Raw genomic sequence first — 23,845 nt, 5'->3', positions numbered from 1 at the left:
CTACTGTATAGCACAGGGAACTATTGATATATTCAATATCCTGTGCTAAACTATAATGGAAAAGAATATGAAAAAGTATATATGTATAACTGAATCACTTTGCTGTACAGCAGAAATTAACACAACATTGTAAATCAACTCTACTTCGATAAAATTTAAAAGAATAATGCAGTGTTGTAAACTTGAAAGCTGCTGAGAGTAGATCGTAAGCATTCGCATCATACACACACACACACACACACACACACACACACACACACAGAGTTTTAACTATGTGAGGTGATGGATATATTAGTTCTCTCGACCTTGGCAATCATTCCACAATGTACATGTACTTTAAATCATCACACTGCACCCTTTAAATGTATAGTTATATTTGCCAATTATTCCTCAATAAATTTTTTTAAAAGACAAGGCTCTGCATAGTCATTACCATAGGAGTAATATTTTCATAGTTAGTACAGCTCTCCAGTAGGACCTAGAAGGTCTGAACCAGGGATGCTGCAGTAATATTGTCAAGAAAAGGACACCTGGGAGCAACACTCTGGGGTTGAGGACAAAAGCCTTCAACTCATCCACTATCCACTTCTAAAAATACATGGAATACACACAGCGCTAAACAACTGTGCAAGTAGTGAACACTTGATTGTACATCCAGAAACTTCCAGTTATCCCACTGTTTCTTGTGATGAGCTACTTGGCGCCCTTGCTCTACCCCTAGAAGGGCCCGTCTGCCCCTTGGCCGCTGTCAGGTTCAGCTCTAACAGGACCTAGGGCAACTCTGTCCTCTGTCAGAGGAAAGGAAAGGAAAGTCAGTGTGGGTAACGTGGCAACAGAGGTGTCCTGCTGCGGGTGCCGCTCTGAAGTTTTACTCCCTGTCTGCCTTGCTCCTGTCTCCAAATGCCACTCTGTACCCCACTGCAGTAACTGGATCCCAGTCGTAACACTCTATATCTGCATCTCTGCCCTGCCAGTCTGCTCGGTGCCCTGAAACCACCTGGATTGGCATCCCATTCAGCTCTGGCCAGGTCCCCTGGAGCACAGGGAAGCCAGCCTCACACAGTCTAACTTAGGAAGCCTCTTGTGTTCGTTTCCTAGGACTGCTGTAAAAATTAACATAACTTGGTGGCTTTACAGAGCACTTATTCTCTCACAGTTGTAGGGGCCAGAAGTCCAAAGTCATGGTGTCAGCAGGGTAACGCTCTCTCCAAAGGCTCTAGGGGAGAATCCTTCCTTGTCTTTTCTAGGCCTGGAAGGTTCCTGGTGTTCTTTGGTTTGTGGCAGCATCACTCCAATCTCTGCCTCTATCTTGCCATGGCCTCTTCCCTGTGTGTCTCTCTCTTTCCCCACCCCACCCCCTTCTTAGAAGGACACCAGTCATTGGCTTTGGGGTCCCAGCCTATATCCATGATGATCTCATCTGAATTCTTAGCTTAATTACATCTGCAATTGCCATATTTCCAAATAAGGTCACATCCTAAGGTCCCACATGGACATGAATTTTGGGGAGACAGTATCCAACACATTACACTCCTCAAGTTACAAGAGGGGAAACAGAGGCCCCCTCTGGCATACTCAGCCCAGCATCACTGATGAAACACCATGTTACTGAGCCTGTTTTGGCAAATCAAGCAAAATTGATAGATGATGTTGCCCAGGAAGGGACTATTATTGAAACCGACAGCCTGGGAAGTGAAAGAAAAGGCCAGGTCAGTCTGCATAGATAAGGCCATCTTTGAAATAGAATGTAGGTCCTGATATCGCTAAGGCTAAAGAAGATGACATTAAAATCATCCACTTAGAAATAAAGAGGGACTTCCCTGGTAGTCCAGTGGTTAGGACTCCGTGTTTCCACTGCAGGGGGCATGGGTTCAATCCCTGGTCAGGGAACTAAGATTCCCTATGTGGCGCCCTGCGGCCAAAAAAAAAAAAAAAGATGGAAAGAAAGAGACAGAGGATCATTTGTATGTGTGTTAAAGACTCTTTAGTACTGTTTGCAATGGAAAAACCTCCTTCTAAAGAATACAACTTTCAAAGGCTCTGAGATAAATCGCTTTTAGCAGTTAGGTCACAAGTAAGAGGAAGCCAAAATAAACAGACTTCAAAAGTACCCTAGTCTATGATAAAATGTGTTCAGAGTTACAACATTGCAGTCAGACACTGTAATAAATTCTAGAAGTGTCATTTCAGAAATTTTAATCAAATAATGGAATTTTCAATGACAGGAAAATAATGCTCAAGTACAGTTGCAGCTACTGCATTTTCTGATTTAAAAGTCTTTTAAAATAGTATCTGCAAAGACTTTCATTGTCTTGTGAATTAGAATTTTATCTCCACTCCCAGAGGTTAGATCCCTGTCTCTCTTCTAGGGTGAGCTCCCTGCTGCCCTCTCATCCTGATGCCTACTTCAAGCCCACCCCAGTATCCGCTTTCCACTGGGGGAACTGTCTCCTCGGTCCCTCACTTGCCTCTAAACCCTAGAGACTGAAGACTGCATCAGCTATAGCAGAGCTCACCAGATTCCTGCCCTGTAGATGGCCCAGGGAAGGCTCTAACATCCAGACCCTGGTTCCTCAAAACTCTATCACATTGGGAACCAATCACTGACTTCCCATCCTCTTTTTTAGCATTATGTGGAAGTGAGACAGTCAGAGATTTAATAGGGTGTTATGTTTTGATTTGTTCTCTATTTCCACCTTGATGTTTCACATCAGGTAGAAAATATTACAGTTGTTGAAGTCTTTATAAGTAACCAGTAAAAAAACAAATAAATAGAATTTTTAAAGGAGCCTTAAATCATGAGTGTCTGCCTGTTTTTTATTTAGAGGTAAACTAATTCAGTCTTTTTTTTAGTCCTCTTGTCTTTCAGAGGGAGCGGTATCTGGACCAGGCTGTCCCGGTGTCTAAATCAAATGTCCATTTCAATACAACTGAGAAGACAGCAGAGAGAACAAAGAAGAGGTCAGGGGGGTAGGGGCAGTGCCCTTCTATGGATCCACAAGCACAACATTCAACAATTTTCCCCTGGTGGATTTTAAATCTAGTAGGTCATAACTTCAGTACAGTTGGTGTTTTCTGGATTAAACCTCACTAAAAGCCAACCCCTTAAGCCCACGGCACTGGCAGACTGATTATGAGTTTTTAAACCTTGACAGTATCCCTTTGGTCATTTAATGTTAGTTACAGCTGAAAGGTCTGAAAATCTAACACTGGGATGACCTTTTCTACTGGAAATTTCCCTGGCACACAGCAATATTACCAAGCCAAGCAAATCATCATATTGTAATTCTGCCTGTTAAGGAACAAAAGATGCAGAGTTGAACATCTCTGTTCCTGCAAGAAATCCCCTAATTGTGGCTACAACTTATTAAGCAACAGTTAACATTGCAGAGGACTCAGCTATTTAAAAAAAAAAAAAGATTCATAACAAAACTAAGCAGGGTTTATAATTGCGGGGGGGGAGGCAAAGTGCCATCATGACTCAAAAACCACCAGTTACCTGTGCCAGTCAATCAACTACATGATAAAAGAATGCTTGAGATAGAAAAGCCATTCTTATATGTGGCAGTAGCCTCAGGCTAGAGCAGCAATGTTCAAGGCAGCAATCCTCTGTCTCTGCTTATCTCCAGGAGGATTAACGCTCAAAACACAGCACTATTGTTCTGTCTGCGTCTGACATCAATTATATTGTTTTTGATCATTTTAACATGGAAACGGGCTCATCAAAGTCAGCCTTTCTATTGACTTGATGACAGCTACTTCATGGCCAAGGAGGGTCCAGTGGGAGAGTCTGCAGACTTCCAGGGCAGATTTTCTAACTTTTTTGCACTTCTATCCAGTTTTTAAGGCTTTATCATCTACTTTTTCCAGAATGTTTCAAGCTATTTGAAAAATAGCCATAGATGTAAAATATATACAGCAATAAGCCTCGAGATCTGGACAGGATGCTGACTTCCCTTCCTATGCCTGTTTTAACTATCTTAGAAAGATAGAACTAAAAAAAAAAAAAATTTAATCCTGATACTCTCAGGCCACATGGGAGCAACTGTTACTTCTACCTTGGAAGAGGAGCTGAGTGAGGTTAAATGTTCATGCCATTCATTCTTGATACAGTCACCATATTAGTAAATATTCATAAAGTCCAGTTAAATTTGAATTTCAGAGAAACAATGAATAACACTGTAGTATAAGTATATTCCATATAGATATTTGCTTGCACAAAACTCCCATTCCTGTTCAAAGCAATATCTACGTGGGACATACTTACACTGCAAAATTATTCATTGTGTATCTGAAATTCAAATTTAACTGTGCAGCCCATATTCTATCCAGCAACTACATCTCTTGCAAAATATGGAGCCTAAAATTGCAGGCTTGAGGTTTATATGTTATGTCTCAGTCCCAAAGTGATATTTAACCATGTTTGATAAAGTTTAGATTGGCAATTCTTAGTTTCCCAAAATGTCAGTTCATTATGTTTCTGCTCTCCAGACTTCTCAAACAGCTTCGCTTCCAAGCTCCAAAACAGGCTGGCTAAGTCCTCCTTAAGTTGTTTTCTTTGCCTGTAGAACACTCTGCTCTTGGATAAATACCACTGAATACATGAGGATGTGAATTTGCATATCTGTGGGTATGGAGAAACCCAGCTGACAAGATCCCAATTGTCAAATCCACTTTCTATACAAAGGATTATTCGGGGATCAAATTTTAAAATGCCAATTAATCATAGTACCACACGTTTAGCTAGCATAACCCAAAGTCACTACCACCTTCTGGCAAGACTAAAACCACAATTATTCCTAAATAAAAGACAGTTGATGAACTCTGTAGTTTCATTTGGCAATAGAGGAAAAATCAATAACTAAACCTACTTTTTTATTCCTGATAATAATGAAGCAGGTGTTTAACAAATGGGATGCTTATCTAAAACTCCAATTCCTGTACAAGACAGTAATATAATGCCATGTATCTCCTTTGGTGAATTGGCCTAATTAGTGCTCTCTTTCTTCCTCCAGTCCTTGACATTAAGAACATTAATACCTCAGTATTTTGAAGAACTGGAAGAGAAAAAGACCAATTAACTTCTTCTTGCCTTAGGTTATATGCTACTTGGAGAGGAGATGTGGAAGTCATTAGTGCTGCTGGCCAGGATTTCAGTCTCCCCCTGGGGGCACATTGTAGGATTAGACTGCCTTGTCCCTATGTTACAAAGCTGTGGTCATAGGGGAAATACATGACCAGCTCTGGCCAATTAGTAGAGAATGGAAATACTGAGTGTGGCTTCAGGCCTAAATCTTCTAATTATTGGTCCAGAATCCTCCAGAGCTCTCTTATTTCTCTGACTCAAAACCAGCACGTTGATGATTGTCAGTGTTTGGTTAGTTTGAGTCCTTAATTGACTGCCATGAACACACTTCCTGGTAACTAATGATGGATGTATAACGTGTATAAGAAATGTACTTTTGTTGGTTTAAACTACAAAGGTTTGGGATTATTTGTTATTGCAGCAGAGCCCAGACTAGCCTAACTCAGGAGACATGCAATTATTGAAGTTTTAGTGTATATCCAGCCAAATGAGTCTATAAAAAAAATTCTATATACTCTTTTTAGCCCCCTGAAACTTGCTGAACAGTTAAGGTTGTATGGTTATCACTTTTCTCAACAAACTCTTAAGGTAAATACAAATTATCATCTCTGCTTTATAGATGGAAAACTAACACAATGAGCTAGTAAGTAGATGCTTAAATTCACACAGAAAGTGACTGAGAAGGAATCTGAACCCATATCCGTCAGGAACTATAGACCATGCTTTCCACTACCACACTATACTGCAATTCAACTGTTTTGTCTCTGGGAGTTATTAAAGGAAAATGCTCCATAGTAGAGGGAGCAAGTCTTGGAACGCCATGGGAGGGCAGCAGGTGCCAACAGGGACAATGGTATCCCATGGAGGCTTTACTCCCCTTTCTATATGTTGATAGGTCTTGACTATGGGCTGGGTTTATAGGGCTACATGTATAATGTAGAAACCATCTTTGGAACTATGTAAGGGAATCAGAGATTATTTAAACCAGAATTTATTTACCTGTGCAAAGGATGCAGAAGAAGATAAACGAGTTTAAGAGCCATCCTATATAGGAGCCATCTGCATCTCTGCTAAATAGTATAGTCAGCGCATCAGTGGAGATCATTCCTTGCCATCTTTCATTGCTATACTCAGAAGAACCAATACCATCAATACCATCTTGTTCATGTTTTTAAGGGGAATTATTCTGTTACTTCCATCATAGGTGGAATATCAATTAGATAATGTGGCCTTGAGCACTACAATGCCAACATTTAAAATGTCTCATTGCTCATAAGCTTGTCTCAAACCAGTTATGTAAACACAGATTCCCTCTGACTGACCATTTTTTTTTAACTTTTGAGATTCAGTGCCCAGGCAAAACAGGCACATCACTTAATTTTAAGATTCCTTCTTCTCAGTATTAAACTGAATATAGTCATTTACTTGAAAAAAGTAATCAAGTTATATTACAGACACTGCAGATTCCTTCCTAAAAATATCTTTCTTCATCAGCTTAATCACTAAGAACACGCTGGTTGTTATTTCAAGGAGGAGAATCAGAATCTGATACACCATGAGAAACAAGTAAATCCAAACATTGACTCTGATTGGCTCACTTTCAAGGACGCTGAATTTCTCAACGCTCTCGGAGGACTGATGGGGAACCTGGGAAAAAAATCCAGAGGACCACCTTTCTTCCTGACCAGTAACAAGTCTTCCCAAAAACCATACCTCAACAAGAATTGAAGTAAAACCTCTACACCAGAGCTGCAAGACCACACAAGAGAAATAATGCAACACAAACTAATGTGTCAAAACAATTATCTAAGACCAACTGTTAGAATCACAGTGAATTCACGCTTTTGACACACTGCAAAAAGCCTTCAAAGGCATATTCAGAACCCAGACTTCTTCCTTTTACTGAAAAGCAGGTGAAATTCTATTTGAAGTTCATTTTAGCTTTCCAGGGTTCTCAATTTCAAAGTCAATCAGCTGTACCGGTTTTCTTGCTTTTACCATTTGCACTAACTCAGCGGTTCAGTAACATATTAAGAACAATGTACACTAAAATAGATTTACAATTGGGAACAGAACCCTAGTTCCTTTTGGGGTAAAAAATGACGCAGAATTAACTACTGTCTTTCTTTTAATTAAGAGTCAAACACAGGGCTTCCCTGGTGGCGCAGTGGTTGGGAGTCCGCCTGCCGATGCAGGGGACACTGGTTCGTGCCCCGGTCTGGGAGGATCCCACGAGCCGCGGAGCGGCTGGGCCCGTGAGCCGTGGCCGCTGAGCCTGTGCGTCCGGAACCTGTGCTCCGCAACGGGAGAGGCCACAACAGTGAGAGGTCAGTGTACCACAAAAACAAACAAACAAACAAACAAGCAAAAAAAGAGTCAAACACAGTAAGAATAAGGGCTATACTCTCCACAAACAGAAATGTAGTAAGTACTTCTAAGTTAGGTTATTTTGCCTGAAAAGTGTTCAGGGGGTTTTCATTTCTGCAAACAGATAAAAATGCAGTTTTCACAATCAGACCTAGATCCCTTTCCAGCTTCTTAACACATCTACTAGAGCCAACTGGAAGAAACCTAATGCTGGTGTACTCCAGACCGAACAGCTGGTCTCCCCAAGGAAGTGAATTAGCAGCACGATCACAGGACACAGCTCACTGCAGAAAACTCTCTATATAGCCTCCTACTTTTTGTCTTCTGCTAAAATAGTCACCAGAGGGGGAGGACAGAAGGATGGTGCATAGCCTGATGCCAGCTGGAAGGAAGTGAAGATGGTTAGACTCGATCTACCAAGGCTAACTCTAATGCCCCCTGGGCACTTACGAGGTCCAATACAAGAAGGTGGCTCTGAGGGCTTCCCTGGTGGCGCAGTGGTTGAGAATCTGCCTGCTAATGCAGGGGACACGGGTTTGAGCCCTGGTCTGGGAGGATCCCATGTGCTGCGGAGCAACTAGGCCCGTGAGCCACAACTACTGAGCCTGCGCATCTGGAGCCTGTGCTCCGCAACAAGAGAGGCTGTGACAGTGAGAGGCCCGCGCACCGCGATGAAGAGTGGCCCTCACTTGCCACAACTAGAGAGAGCCCTTGCACAGAAATGAAGACCCAACACAACAAAAATAAATTAATTAATTAATAAACTCCTACCCCCAACATCTTAAAGAAAAAAAAAAAAAGAAGTAGGCTCTGTCAAATCTAATCATCCCCAAATCAGGTTATTAGGGATTAATACTATAGCAATACAGAAGTGATTTTAATTTTTCACAAAATATTATAACATATAAAATCTATTGCCTTTTTAAAAACCAGTATATATTCATTATTTTACTTTTTTTGGAATAATGATAAATTGTACTTATTTATTTATTTTTGTTTGCCTTTTTTTTTTTTTTTGGTCATGCCATGTGCCTTGCGGGATCTTAGTTCCCCAACCAGGGATTGAACCCAGGCCTCAGTATGAAAGCACCGAGTCCTAACCACTGGAAGGCCAGGGAATTCCCTATTTTCTTTAATTTTTACTTTATTTTGGAGTATAGTTGATTTACAATTGTTTGTTAGTTTCAGCTGTACAGCAAAATGAATCAGCTATATATATACATATATCTATTCTTTTTCAAATTCTTTTCCCATTTATGTTATTACAGAATTGAGTAGAGTTCCCTGTGCTCTACAGTAAGTCCTTGTTGATTTTCTGTTTTGTATATAGTAGCGTGTATATGTTAACCCCAAACTCCTGTTAAGGATATGTTGGAATATTACTCAGCCATTAAAGGAATATTACTCAGCCATAAAAAGAAATGAAACTGAGTTATTTGTAATGAGGTGGATAGACCTGGAGTCTGTCATACAGAGTGAAGTAAGTCAGAAGGAGAAAAACAAATACCATATGCTAACACATACATATGGAATCTAAGAAAAAAATGTCATGAAGAGATTAGTGATAGGATGGGAATAAAACACAGACCTACTAGAGCATGGACTTGAGGATATGGGGAGGGGGAAGGGTAAGATGTGATGAAGTGAGAGAGTGGCAGGGACATATATACACTACCAAATGTAAATTAGATAGCTAGTGGGAAGTTGCCGCATAGCACAGGGAGATCACTTCTGTGCTTTGTGACTACCTAGAGGGGTGGGATAGGGAGGGTGGGAGGGAGGGTGACGCAAGAGGGAAGAGATATGGGAACATATGTATATGTATAACTGATTCACTTTGTTGTAAAGGAGAAACTAACACACTATTGTAAAACAGTTATACTCCAATAAAGATGTTAAAATAAATAAACAGCTTCGGGGAAAAAAAAGGATATGTTAATTTAATCAGCAGAGGAATGTCAATAAATAGAGATTTTTTAAAATTAAATAGTAGGTTTCTACACTTTTTTACTAGGTAATTGGGAAACTGTGAATACAAAAGATTAATGTGAGACAAATAGTTCTAGAAAATGGTAGCAACTGTACCTAAAACAGGAAAGACTGATCAAGACTGGTGGTGACACAGAACAAATAAAAAGTATATGTGTTGGGGTTTTTGGGAGCGGGGGTGAGGGTCTCACAGTCAATCAATTCCAAAGTTTTCCAAGATGAAGAATTACCTAAATATTCTAAAGGGGAGAGATGAAACCTCCAGAGCTCATTGTTCATTATGAGATAAGGCACACATATTTTTTATAGAGATATAATTAACATAACATTATAACATAATGAATTGATATATGTATATAGTGTGAAATGATCAAAATAAGTCAAGTTAACATTCATCACCACACAGTCACAAATATTTTTTCTCATGTGATGAGAACTTTTAAGAGCTAATCTCTTAGCAACTTTCAAATATACAACACAGTATTATTCACTACAGTCACCGTGCTGTACATTACATTCCCAGGACTTATTTATCTTATATCTGGAAGTTTATATCTTTTGACCACCTTCACCCATTTCACCCACTTGCCACATTTTGTGTAATTTTTCACAAAATATTACAACATATATACTCTTGCCTTCAATTACTTCTCCTCCCTAGAAAAAGTGTTTGCTATTTAATATGACATTCCACAGGATAGCAAACTGTTCACTGGATTCTACTTTGATGAACCGTTCCTGGTCAGCACAAATTCACAAGTCTTGTTTTAACTTCAAGTTCATCATATCAGTAAACTCTAATATCAGCATCAATAAAACTTGACCTTTCAGGAGACAGGTCATTAAATGGTCCTTATCCAAGCCATTCTTTCACAAAGCCCTCTAAGGAAGACAGGAATACAAAAGCAGAAAGGAAACCTGCAACTGATCCTGGTCAAATGAACATTCTCCTTATTCTAAATATCTCAACTTTCTCTTTTCTTGAAGTATAGCTGATTCACAATACTGTGTTAGTTTCAGATGTACAGCACAGTGATTCAAATATATAAGTACATCAATATATATTTTTTTCAATTCTTGTCCATTATCAATTATTACAAGATCTTGAATATAGCTCCCTGTGCTATATAGTAAATCCTTATTGTTTACCCATTTTATATATGGTAGTATGTATCTGTTAATCCCATATTCCTAATTTACCCTTCCCCCCTTCCCCTTAGGTAATCATAAGTTTTTTGGGTTTTTTAAATAAATTTATTTATTTAATTCTGGCTGCATTGGGTCTTCACTGCTGCAAACAGGCTTTCTCTAGTTGCGGTGAGCAGGGGCTACTCTTTGTTGTGGTGTGCAGGCTTCTCATTGACATGGCTTCTCTTGTTGCAGAGCACGGGCTCTAGGTGTGTGGGCTTCAGTAGTTGTGCCATGAGGCCTCAGTAGTTGTGGCATGAGGCCTCAGTAGTTGTGGCTTGCAGCCTCTAGAGTGCAGGCTCAGTAGCTGTGGCGCATGGGCTTAGTTGCTCCACGGCATATGGGATTTTCCCGGACCAGGGCTCGAACCCGTGTCCCCTGCATTGGCAGGCAGATTCTTAACCACTGCACTACCAGTGAAGTCCCATAAGTTTGTTTTCTGTCTGTGAATCTCTTTGTGCTTTGGAAATAAGTTCATTTGTATTACATTTTAGATTCCACATATCATATAATATTTGTCTCTGTAACTTACTTCACTTAGTATGATAATCTCTAGGTCCATCCATGTTGCTGCAAATGGCATTCTTTCTTTTTTATGGTTGAGTAATATTTCATTACATATATGTGTGTGTATATATATGTATGTATAGACACACACACACACAGACACACACATGCTACATCTTCTTTATCCATTCATCTGTTGATGGACACATAGGTTGCTTCCATGACCTGGCTATTGTGAATAGAGCTGCTATGAACATTGGGGTGCATGTATCTTTTTTAATTAGAGTTTTTGTCTTTTTTGGATATATGCCCGGGAATGGCATAGCTGGATCATATGGTAACTATATTTTTAGTTTTTTAAGGAACCTCCATACTGTTTTCCATAGTGGCTGCACCAATATACATTCCCACCAACAGAGTAGGAGGATTCCCTTTTCTCCACGTGAGTTTCATGAGCTGTTTATATATTTTGGAAATTAATCCCTCATCAGTCGCATCACTTGCAAATATATTCTCCCAGTTCACAGGTTGTCTTTTCATTTTGTTTATGGTTTCCTTTGTTGTGCAAAAGCTTTTAAGTTTGATTAGGTCCCATTTGTTTATTTTCGCTTTTATTTCTATTGTGTTGGGAGACTGATCTAAGAAAATATTGCTAAGATTTATGTCACAGAATATTTTGCCTACATTCTCTTCTAGGAGTTTTATGGTGTCATGCCTTATATTTCAGTCTTTAAGCCAGTTTGAGTTTATTTCTGTATTGATCTATGGTGTAAGGGAGTATTTTAATTTCATTAATTTACATGTGGCTGTCCAGCTTTCCCAACACCATTTGCTGAAAAGACTGCCTTTTCTCCATTGTATATTCTTGCCTCCTTTGTTGAAGATTAATTGACCACAGGTGTGTCTGTTTATTTATGGGCTCTCTATTCTGTTCCAATGATCCATATGTCTGTTTTTGTGCCAATACTGCCCCATTTTGATTGTTGTACCTTTGTGGTACTGTCTGAAGTCTGGGAGGGTTATGCCCCCAGCTTTGTTCTTTTTCTTCAGGATTGCTTTGGCAATTCTGGGTCTTTTGCGGTTCCATATAAATTTTAGGATTATCTGTTCTCATTCCGTGAAAAATGTCATAGGGGATTTGATAGGGATCACATTAAATTTGTAGATTGCTATGGGTAATATGGCCATTTTAACAATATTAATTCTTCTAATCCAAGAGCATGGGATATCATTCTATCTTCTCATTTCCTTGAATCATCTTTGATTTTCTTTATGAATGTTTTATAGTTCTCAGCATGTAAGTCTTTTACCTCCTTGGTTAGGTTTATTCCTAGATAATTTTGTAATGTGATTTTAAATGGGATTTTTTTTTTTACTTTCTCTTTCTGATATTTCACTGCTAGTGTAAAGAAATGCAACAGATTTCTGTATATTAATCTTGTATCCTGCTTCCTTGCTGAGTTCATTTATCAGTGCTAATAGTTTTTGTGTCACATTTTTAGGGTTTTCTACACAGAGTATCATGTCAACTGTATATAAAGATAATTTTACCTCTTCCCTTCCAATTTGGATAATTTTATTTTTCTTGTCTGATTGCTGTGGCTAGAACTCCTAAAACTAGGTTGAATAGAAGTGGTTAGAGTGGGCATCCTTGTCTTATTCCAGAATTCAGTGGGAAGGCTTTCAGATATTCACCATTTAGTACTATGTTGGTGTTGGTTTGCCATAAATGGCTTTTATTATGTTGAGATATTAAATATCTTAATTTCTTTGAGGAGACTCTTGCCTTGCCTTCCTGGTTCCTGAACTTTTGCTGGATCAGCAAATACACCTAAAGCCCCTCTCTTTTACATCATTCATAGTAGGTACAAAACTGGAATCACATTCAGACATACACACAAAACCTCAGATTCTGCTACTCTATGGATTAAAGGAAAGTTGTTCTAAATTAGATTTAATCTGACCCGCTATAAGTAGGATTTCTCATTCTGACTTTGGGGTTGATCAGGAAGGTGAGACTGATCAAAACTTTCAATGGTTCCTATCTGGCCGTTTCTCCCTTGCCCATACTGTCATTCCCAACCTGGTTAGGATCAGACTGAAGATCCACTCTGGGGTCCTGAATACAAACTTTGTGACAAGAGAACCCAGAAATGGCACTAGCTAAACCTTCAGCTTCTAAGTTATAAAAGTTGTGACCATCGGTTCTTCACAGGTACTTTCAGGGAATAATGCTCTCATAACAGACCAGTTAGAACTGTGTTTTGATGATGGCAACAAGTCTCAGGCAGGATTTGCAGCATAAGCTCAAGTTCCCCAAATAAATCCAGCTTTATGAATAGAACTACTCTCTCTACCACAGTGGATGGTAAATGCAGTTAATGGGTCACTTACCCTTTGATCAAAACTCTTATGAGGGCTTCCCTGGTGGCGCAGTGGTTGAGAATCTGCCTGCTGATGCAGGGGATACGGGTTCGTGCCCCGGTCAGGGAAGATCCCACATGCCGCAGAGCAGCTGGGCCCGTGAGCCATGGCCACTGAGCCTGCGCGTCCGGAGCCTGTGCTCCACAATGGGAGAGGCCACAACAGTGAGAGGCCCGCGTACCACAAAAAAAAAAAAAAAAAAAAATACTCTTATGAAATACAGAGTTCTATCAAACTCTTGTATATCTGTTCTGGTCCTGTGGAGCTTTGCGTTATGATATTAGACAGCAACACTCTAATATTATCAGTAATAACTGCAGTTATTATTTAAAACGTTGACTTGTCCATGGCCTTACTTCTTTCATTTGAATCTAGCACCATCCAGGCCAATGGTTTTCAATTAGGGATGCACTGCAGACTTGTCTGTGGAGTTTAATAACAATGCAAATGTCTAAGACCCACACCAGACTTAATGAATTTTTTACTTGATATTCTTGGCATCTTCTTTTAGGATTATTATTCTATATTTCAAGGTTTTTCTCATCTGTAAGAATTATATCCCTCCATTTTTGTAAAACCAGAACCAAATTCCCTGAGTTCTTTAAAAACAGGCTTATTTATTATCCTTTGAAACATTCTAACTTGGGGGGAATGGTTTTATTATCGTGTTTTGCATGTCACATTAATGTATCATTTTTATTATGAAATGTCATTAGACTTTACACATTTGAAAATTACTAGTAGTAAATTAACCAAAATCACTTTCAGTTTCTGTCATCTACAGATGTTTGTATTCCTCAGATACTTGCCTGAAGGTTCTACTATCAGCTTCATGCCAGAGTTTGTGTCTTCAACAAAGAAGAAAACTCTTAGGAGTCCCATGGTAAAGGCCCAGATATTTTAAATAATTGACATGTCAAGGAACAGACTCTTGGGTATAGGCATCTGATGACACCAATGGGCTGAGTCAGAACTTGCAGAATTTCAGTCAAGAAGCAGACAACTTCATGCTACTGCTAACCCAAGATCAAGAGGAACAATAATTAATTACACAGTCCATAGTGAATGGACTGATAAGGGAAATTTTACAGTGGTTATCTGACTGGAATATAGTTGTTTTAATGTTCTCTCTTCTGGATCTATAAGAAAGTCCTTTCTCTCTACTTCAATGATTTTGATTTGCTACCCATACAATTTAGTAGATTCTTGTATTAATGGTTTTTTATGATTTTCCTTATTCTTGATGCTCTGGCATTTCCAGCCTCCGTGACTGGGGAGAGATTGTCTCTCCCAGGACTAACCAATTCTTAGGGATAGCAAACATGACAAATGACTTGCCCCAGAGTGTGCCTTTCATATGCAAACAAACCAGTCCAGAATCCATACTCTCAACCACCTCCTCTATCTGGTTCATATGCTCCAAGAGGTAATTCTCCTCTACCTTATCACCCAGGGCCCGGTACCAGACCACGAGTGAGAACCCCATACCTCAGTCCACTGAAATCATTCAGACCAGCCAATTTTAAACCTGCTTACTCTGCCTTGCCTCACCATGCCAATAAAAACAACAATAAAGTCTCCACCCATGCTGTCTCCTTGCCCCATCTTCCTCCTGGATCAACCCTGGTGCTTCCCCATATGGCCCTGCATGACATGGCATGCCCTATCCCTCTTAAAAACTGCAAGTAGAAACCTTTCCAAATGGTAGTCATCTTCTGTTCTGTTGGCCTCATCATACCTGAGTGATAATAGAACCTACATTTAAAAACCATTCTGTTTATATAAACTGAAATGAAATATTTTAAAATGATATCTGAGTCTCACTGACCCCCAGAGTTCAGAAACTCATACCAAATGTCCTTACTTTCAATGGTGATTGGGTTATTTAATATATTCAGTAATAATGTCTTCCTTTTTACCAGGATATAATTGGAGAAATCTGTTACGTAACTAACATCTTGCCTAGAATGCCATATTGAGAATGATGCTCCTTGGATCAGGTAGAACAGGCTGACTTTGAGGAACTAATGTGGCTTTATTATGGCGTCAACGCCTACAAAGGACTCTCAGGATAACTGCCCTGCTATCTAGTTCACAGGGTCCAACCTTATAGGTGGTAAGGATCATCACTCCTTGGCAGTCCAGGAACATGAAGTTATTTGGGGGACTTCAAGAAAAGAGGAATTTACCCAAATGCATAAGAACTGCAGGTGAAATAAGGTGGAGAGAATTTCTTGAACTTGATTTGCCTTAGGAGTGCAAATAATACAGGCATTTAAGGTCCAAGCTGAGATTCCTTATGAAAACCTCCAGAGAGAAGTTAATTTTGTAATTATTCAAAACCGTATGGCTCTAGATTTTGCAAAGCATACGTAAGAATACCTTTATGATAAATGAACACTCTTGCTACACTTAGGTAAATAATATGCCAAACCTAATGAGACTAGTCTTACCTGTGATCAAGGTTAATATCTCTTTGAGATTATTACGACAACAAGGAAGAAGGAGGAAGAGAGGAAGGGAGAAATAGAATAGAAGAAAAAATTATAAAAGACTTTGAAATTTAGTGGATGTTCTGGCTAGCTCACCCATCTGAATAATCTCAGCTTTTGTTTGTCTATGACTAGGCTAATTTACAAGGTTATGCAGATAGCAGTTAGTTTGTAGAAACCAATGACAGTGCAAAAAATTTCCCTCCACAGAAATGCAAACTATGACCCCAGGAAAGTAGTTATCACCCTATAGATATTCCAAGTTTTGCCAATTTTGTGTGCATCTAAAAATTTATCTCACCATTCCTTGTCAGACTATAAATGTGCAATACTTTGCATTCTTTTTTGAACCGGTTGTAATATCTTACTTGTTCCCTCATTAATTCATGATTTAAATGAAATTTTTGATATGTCTCTACTTCATATCTGTATAAGAGTCACGATTATATGCTCTTTTTTCTTTTTTTAATATTTTATTTTTTTATACAGCAGGTCCTTATTAGTCATCAATTTCATACACATCAGTATATACATGTCAATCCCAATCACCCAAATCATCAAACCACCACCATCACTCCCCGCCACTTCCCCCCTTGGTGTCCATACGTTTGTTCTCTACATCTGTGTCTCAATTTCTGCCCTGCAAACAGGTTCATCTGTACCATTTTCTAGGTTCCAGATATATGCGTTAATATACGGTATTTGTTTTTCTCTTTCTGACTTACTTCACTCTGTATGACAGTCTCTAGATGCATCCACGTCTCTACAAATCACCCAATTCTGTTCCTTTTTATGGCTGAGTAATATTCCATTGTATATATGTACCACATCATCTTTATCCATTTGTCTGTCGATAGGCATTTAGGCTGCTTCCATAACCTATTTATTGTAAATAGTGCTGCAATGAACTTTGAGGTGCATGTGTCATTTTGAATTATGGTTTTCTCTGGGTATATGCCCAGTAGTGGGATTGCTGGGTCATATGCTAATTCTATTTTCAGTTTTTTTAAGGAACCTCCATACTGTTCCCCATAGTGGCTATATCAATTTACATTACCACCAACAATGCAAGAGTGTTCCGTTTTGTCCACACCCTCTCCAGCATTTGTTGTCTGTAGATTTTCTGATGATGCCCATTCTAACTGGTGTAAGGTGATACCTCACAAAATTACAATATTTTGATTTGCATTTCTCTAATAATTAGTGATGTTGAGCAGCTTTTCATGTGCTTCTTGGCCATCTGTATGTCTTCTTTGGAGAAATGTCTACTTAGGTCTTCTGCCCATTTTTTGATTGGGTTGTTTGTTTTTCTAATATTGAGCTGCATGAGCTGTTTACATATTTTTGAGATTAATCATTTGTCCGATGATTCGTTTGCAAATATTTTCTCCCATTCTGAGGGTTGTCTTTTCTTCTTGTTTATGGTTTCCTTTGCTGTGCAAAAGCTTTGACGTTTCATTAGGTCCCATTTGTTTATTTTTGGTTTTACTTCCATTACTCTAGGAGGTGGATCAAAAAAGATCTTGCTGTGATTTATGTCAAAGAGTGTTCTTCCTATGTTTTCCTCTAAGAGTTTTACAGTGTTCGGTCTTACATTTAGGTCTCAAATCCATTTGGAGTTTATTTTTGTGTATGGTGTTCAGGAGTGTTCTAATTTCTTTCTTTTTCATGTAGCTGTCCAGTTTTCCCAGCACCACTTATTGAAGAGACTGTCTTTTCTCCATTGTATATCATTGCCTCCTTTGTCATAGATTAGTTGACCATCAGAGTGTGGGTTTATCTCTGGGCTTTCTATCTTGTTCCATTGATTTATATTTCTGGTTTTGTACCAATACCATATTGTCTTGATTACTGTAGCTTTGTAGTACAGTCTAAAGTCAGGGAGTCTGATTCCTCCAGCTCCATTTTTTTCCCCTCAAGACTGCTTTCGCTATTTGGGGTCTTTTTTGTCTCCATATAAATTTTAAGATTTTTTTGCTCTAATCCTGTAAAAACTGCCATTGGTAACTTGATACAGATTGCAATGAATCTGTAGATTGCTTTGGGTAGTATAATCATTTTCACAATATTGATTCTTCCAATCCAAGAACATGGTATAGCTCTCCATCTGCTGGTATCATCTTTCTTTCATCAGTGTCTTATGGTTTTCTGCATACAGGTCTTTTGTCTCCCTAGGTAGGTTTATTACTAGGCATTTTATTCTTTTTGCTGCAATGGTAAATGAGAGGGCCTCCTTAATTTCTCTTTCAGATTTTTCATCATTAGTGTATAGGAATGCAAGAGATTTCTGTGCATTAATTTTGTATCCTGCAACTTTACCAAATTCATTGATTAGCTCTAGTAGTTTTCTGGTGGCATCTTTAGGATTCTCTATGTATTGTATCATGTCATCTGCAAACAGTGACAGTTTTACTTCTTCTTTTCAATTTGGATTCCTTTTATTTCTTTTTCTTCTCTGATTGCCATGGCTAGGACTTCCAAAACTATGTTGAATAATAGTGGTGAGAGTGGACATCTTTGTTTCGTTCCTTGTCTTAGAGGAAATGCTTTCAGTTTTTCACCATGGAGAATGATGTTTGCTGTGGGTTTGTCGTATATGGCCTTTATTATGTTAAGTTAGGTTCCCTCTATGCCCACTTTCTGGAGAGTTTATATCATAAATCGGTGTTGAATTTGTTCAAAAGCTTTTTCTGTATCTATTGAGATGATCATATGGTTTTTACTCTTTAATTTGTTAATATGGTGTATCACATTAATTGACTTGCATATATTGAAGAATCCTTGCATTCCTGGGATAAATCCCACTTAATCATGGTGTATGATCCTTTTAATGTGTTGTTGCATTCTGTTTGCTAATATTTTGCTGAGAATTTCTGCATCTATATTCATCAGTGATATTGGTCTGTAATTTTCTTTTTTTTTAATAGTATCTTTGTCTGGTTTTGGTATCAGGGTGATGGTGGCCTCATAGAATTAGTTAGGGAGCGTTCCTTCCTCTGCCATTTTTTGGAAGAGTTTGAGAAGGATGGGTGTTAGATCTTCTCTAAATGTTTGATAGAATTCACCTGTGAAGCCATCTGGTCCTGAACTTTTGTTTGTTGGAAGATCTTTTTTTTTTTTTTCCCGGTATGCGGGCCTCTCACTGCTGTGGCCTCTCCCGTTGTGAAGCACAGGCTCCGGACACGCAGGCTCAGCGGCCATGGCCCACGGGCCCAGCAGCTCCGTGGCACGTGGGATCCTCCCCAGACTGGGGCACGAACCTGTGTCCCCTGCACCAGCAGGTGGACTCTCAACCACTGCGGCACCAGGGAAGCACTGTTGCAAGATTTTTAATCACAGTTTCGATTTCATTCCTTGTGATTGGTCTGTTCATATTTTCTATTTCTTCCTGGTTCAGTCTCAGAAGGTTATACCTTTCTAAGAATTTGTCCATTTCTTCCAGGTTGCCCACTTTATTGGCAAAGAGTTGCTTGTAGTAGTCTCTTAGGATGCTTTGTATTTCTGCAATGTCTGTTGTAACTTCTCCTTTCTCATTTCTAATTTTATTGATTTGAGTCCTCTCCCTCTTTCTTGATGAGTCTGGCTAATGGTTTATCAATTTTGTTTATCTTCTCAAATAACCAGCTTTTAGTTTTATTGATCTCCGCTATTGTTTTCTTTGTTTCTATTTCATTTATTTCTGCTCTGATCTTTATGATTTCTTTCCTTCTAACTTTGGGTTTTGTTTGTTCACCTTTCTCTAGTTCCTTTAGATGTAACGTTAGATTGTTTTTTTGACATTTTTCTTGTTTCTTGAGGTAGGCTTGTATAGCTATGAAGTCCCTCTTAGAACTGCTTTTGCATCCCGTAAGTTTTGGATCATCGTGTTTTCATTGTCATTTGTCTCTAGGTATTTTTTGATTTCCTCTTTGATTTCTTCAGTGATTTCTTGATTATTTAGTAACGTATTGTTTAGCCTCCATGTGTTTGTGTTTTTTACGTTTTTTTTCCCTGTAACTGATTTCTAATCTCATAGCGTTGTGGTCAGAAAAGATGCTTGATATGATTTCAATTTTCTTAAAGTTATTAAGGCTTGATTTGTGACCCAAGATGTGATTTATCCTGGAGAATGTTACGTGCACACTTGGGAAGAAAGTGTTATCTGCTGTTTTTCGATGGAATTTCCTATAAAGATCAATTAAATCTATCTGGTCTTGTGTCATTTAAAGCTTGTGTTTCCTTATTAATTTTCTGTTTGGATGAACTGTCCATTGGTGTAAGTGAGGTGTTATATTCCCCACTATTATTGTGTTATTGTCAATTTCCTCTTTTAGAGCTGTTAGCAGTTGCCTTACGTATTGAGGTGCTCCTATGTTGGGTGCATATGTATTTATAGTTGTTATATCTTCTTCTTGGATTGATCCCTTGATCATTATGTAGTGTCCTTCCTTGTCTTTTGTAACATTCTTTATTTTAAAGTCTATTTTATCTGATATGAGTATTGCTACTCCAGCTTTCTTTTGATTTCCATTTGCATGGAATATCTTTTTCCATCCCCTCACTTTCAGTCTGTATGTGTCCCTAGGTCTGAAGTGGGTCTTTTGTAGACAGCATATAGATGGGTCTTGCTTTTGTATCCATTCAGTAAGCCTGTGTCTTTTGGTTGGAGCATTTAATCCATTCACGTTTAAGGTAATTATCAATATGTGTGTTCCTATGACCATTTTCTTAATTGTTTTGGGTTTGTTTTTGTACGTACTTTTCTTCTCTTGTGTTTCCCAGTTAGAGAAGTTTCTTTAGCATTTGTTGTAGAGCTGGTTTGTTGGTGCTGAATTCTCTTAGCTTTTGTTTGGCTGTAAAGCATATGATTTCTCCATCGAATCTTAATGAGATCTTTGCGGGTAGAGTAATCTTGGTTGTAGGTTCTTCCCTTTCATCACTTTAAGTACATGATGCAACTCCCTTCTGGCCTGTACATTTTCTGTTGAGAAATTGGCTGTTAACTTTATGGGAGTTCCCTTGTATGTTATTTGTCGTTTTTCCCTTGCTGCTTTCAATAATTTTTCTTTGTCTTTAATTTTTGCCAATTTGATCACTATGTGTCTCAGCGTGTTTCTCTTTGGATTTATCCTTTATGGGACTTTCTGCCCTTCCTGGACTTGACTGGCTATTTCCTTTCCCATGTTAGGGAAGTTTTCAACTATAATCTCTTCAAATATATTCTTGGGTCCTTTTTCTCTGTCTTCTCCTTCTGGGACCTCTATAATGAGAATGTTGTTGCATTTAATGTTGTCCCAGAGGTCTCTCAGGCTGTCTTCATTTCTTTTCATTCTTTTTTCTTTATTGTGTTCCACAGCAGTGAATTTCACCATTCTATCTTCCAGGTCACTTATCCATTCTTCTGCCTCAGTTATTCTGCTATTGCTTCCTTCTAGTGTAGTTTTCATTTCAGTTATTGTGTTGTTCATCTCTGTTTGTTTGTTCTTTAATTCTTCTAGATCTTTGTTAAACATTTCTTGTATCTTCTCGATCTTTGCCTCCATTATTTTTCCAAGGTCCTGGATCATCTTCACTATCATTATTCTGAATTTGTTTTCTGGAAGATTGCCCATCTCCATTTCATTTAGTTGTTTTTCTAGGGTTTTACCTTGTTCCTTCATCTGTTACACAGCCCTCTGCTTTTTCATCTTGTCTGTCTTTCTGTGAATGTGCTTTTTGTTCCACAGGCTGCAGGGTTACAGTTCTTCTTGCTTCTTCTGTCTACCCTCTGGTGGATGAGGCTATCTAAGAGGCTTGTGCAAGTTTCCTGATGGGAGGGACTGGTGGTGGATGGAGCTGGCTGTTGCTCTGGTGGGCAGAGCTCAGTAAAACTTTAATCTGCTTGTCTGTTGATGGGTGGGGCTGGGTTCTCTCCCTGTTGGTTGTTTGGCCTGAGGCGACCCAACACTGGAGCCTAACTGGGCTCTTTGGTGAGGCTAATGACAGACTCTGGGAGGGCTCATGCCAAGGAGTATTTCCCAGAACTTCTGCTGCCAGTGTCCCTGTCCTCACAGTGAGGCACAGCCACCCCCCGCCTCTGCAGGAGACCCTCCAACATTAGCAGGTAGGTCTGGTCAGTCTCCCCTGGGGTCACTGCTCCTTCCCCTAGGTCCTGATGCACACACTACTTTGTGTGTGCCCTCCAAGAGTGGAGTTTCTGTTTCCCGCAGTCCTGTCGAAGTCCTGCAATCAAATCCCACTAGCCTTCAAAGTCTGATTCTCTAGGAATTCCTCCTCCTGTTGCCGGACCCCCAGGTTTCGAAGCCTGACATGGGGCTCAGAACCTTCACTCCAGTGGGTGGACTTCTGTGGTATGTGTTCTCCAGTTTGTGAGTCACCCATCCAGCGGTTATGGAATTTGATTTTACTGTGATTGTGCCCCTCCTACCATGTCATTGTAGCTTCTCCTTTGTCTTTGAATATGGGGTATCTTTTTGGTGAGTTCCAGTGCCTTCCTGTCAATGATTGTTCAGCAGTTGTGATTCCAGTGTTCTCGAAAGAGGGAGTGAGAGCACGTCCTTCTACTCTGCCATCTTGAACCAATCTCTCTATATGATCTTTTGAAATGTGACTTTTTATAACTGAATAAAGTTATAATGCTTCCATTTTACAGAAATATATATATATATACCATTTTACCAAAAAATTATATATGTAATTGTATATATAACGTGTGTGTGTGTATAGAGAGAGAGAGATAGGTAGATAGATAGATATGTAAACAGTTTTGAGTCATTCATTGAATAATACTGAGTGACTAAGTGCCAGAGATCCAAAGGTGGACAAGAAAGACTGACTCACTGACCTCAAGGAACCTAAGTCCTAGTGGAGTTAACATTCACTGAGACAATGTTTGTCTAGCTTATGTGACCAACATCACAAAGCTTTAAGGGCAGAGAAGAAAAACACACTTATAAAATTCTCTCCAAAGTAATCCTTTCTCAATAACTAATTACTGCTTAGCAACACAATATATGACCAAAGGAAAAAAATTCCAGAGTGAAATAAAAGGTTTTGTATAAAAAGGGGTAAGTAAATCACCAGAATCATACTTGGAAGTTCTGGGTACCTCTTGTTAGAAATATTGTGCTTTTATGGAAAAGACATTCCACTCAAGTTCTTCCAAATCTGACTAAAGAGGTTATGTAATCCCTCTGAGCCTTCGTTTTCCCATTTGTACAAAAAGATAATAATAGCCATTCCATGGGATTGTCGTAAACATGGTACATGCCTGGAGCACAGTAAATGCTTAAATAAGTGTCAGCTGATTTTATTAATAATATTATTTATAGATGCTCAGTTCTTGATCACTACTCAACCAGTGTTAAATATATCTCTCCAAAGAAAATGGGAAGAATGAAATCTGTTTCAAATTTCTCCAAAATATGGAAGACCTAAAATGATATTATCAAAGTTCTCTTAGTCATTACGGGGAAAACAGTCTCATTATGTACACAGGGATGTTTGGAATGAACTGGAAATTCTACGTGCAGTCCTGGATTCCAATGCTGTATTATCCGCAAAGACTATACAAGCATCTCACTCTCCTGGAATCTTCCTGTACATGAGCAACATTCTGGAAATTACATGCCCCATTAGCACCTTATTACAAGTGACAACTGTGTAATTTCTCGGAGGCCAGACTACAGGATGACACGAAAGAGGGCATTCTAGGAGAGACGGCTGGTCACCCAAAGCCCACAATGTCACAGGTGACCCTTAGTAGGAGATTCAAGGTCAGAGTCTCTCTGGACCCAGTCAGACTCTGCAGACA

At 39.0% G+C, this 23,845-nt stretch overlaps 1 protein-coding gene across 9 annotated transcripts in view; it reads right to left on the bottom strand.

Annotated features, from left to right (window-relative positions):
- The window catches only part of FAM13C (family with sequence similarity 13 member C), a 124,663-nt gene that overhangs the window by 88,444 nt on the left and 12,374 nt on the right, over nt 1–23,845 (bottom strand). The gene's annotated exons all lie outside the window — the stretch shown is intronic.

The sequence above is a fragment of the Kogia breviceps genome, chromosome 2 (assembly GCF_026419965.1).
Source record: "Kogia breviceps isolate mKogBre1 chromosome 2, mKogBre1 haplotype 1, whole genome shotgun sequence".
Lineage (NCBI taxonomy): Eukaryota > Metazoa > Chordata > Mammalia > Artiodactyla > Physeteridae > Kogia > Kogia breviceps.
Note: the sequence above shows the minus strand (reverse complement) of the source record. Positions and strands in the feature narration are given on the sequence as shown.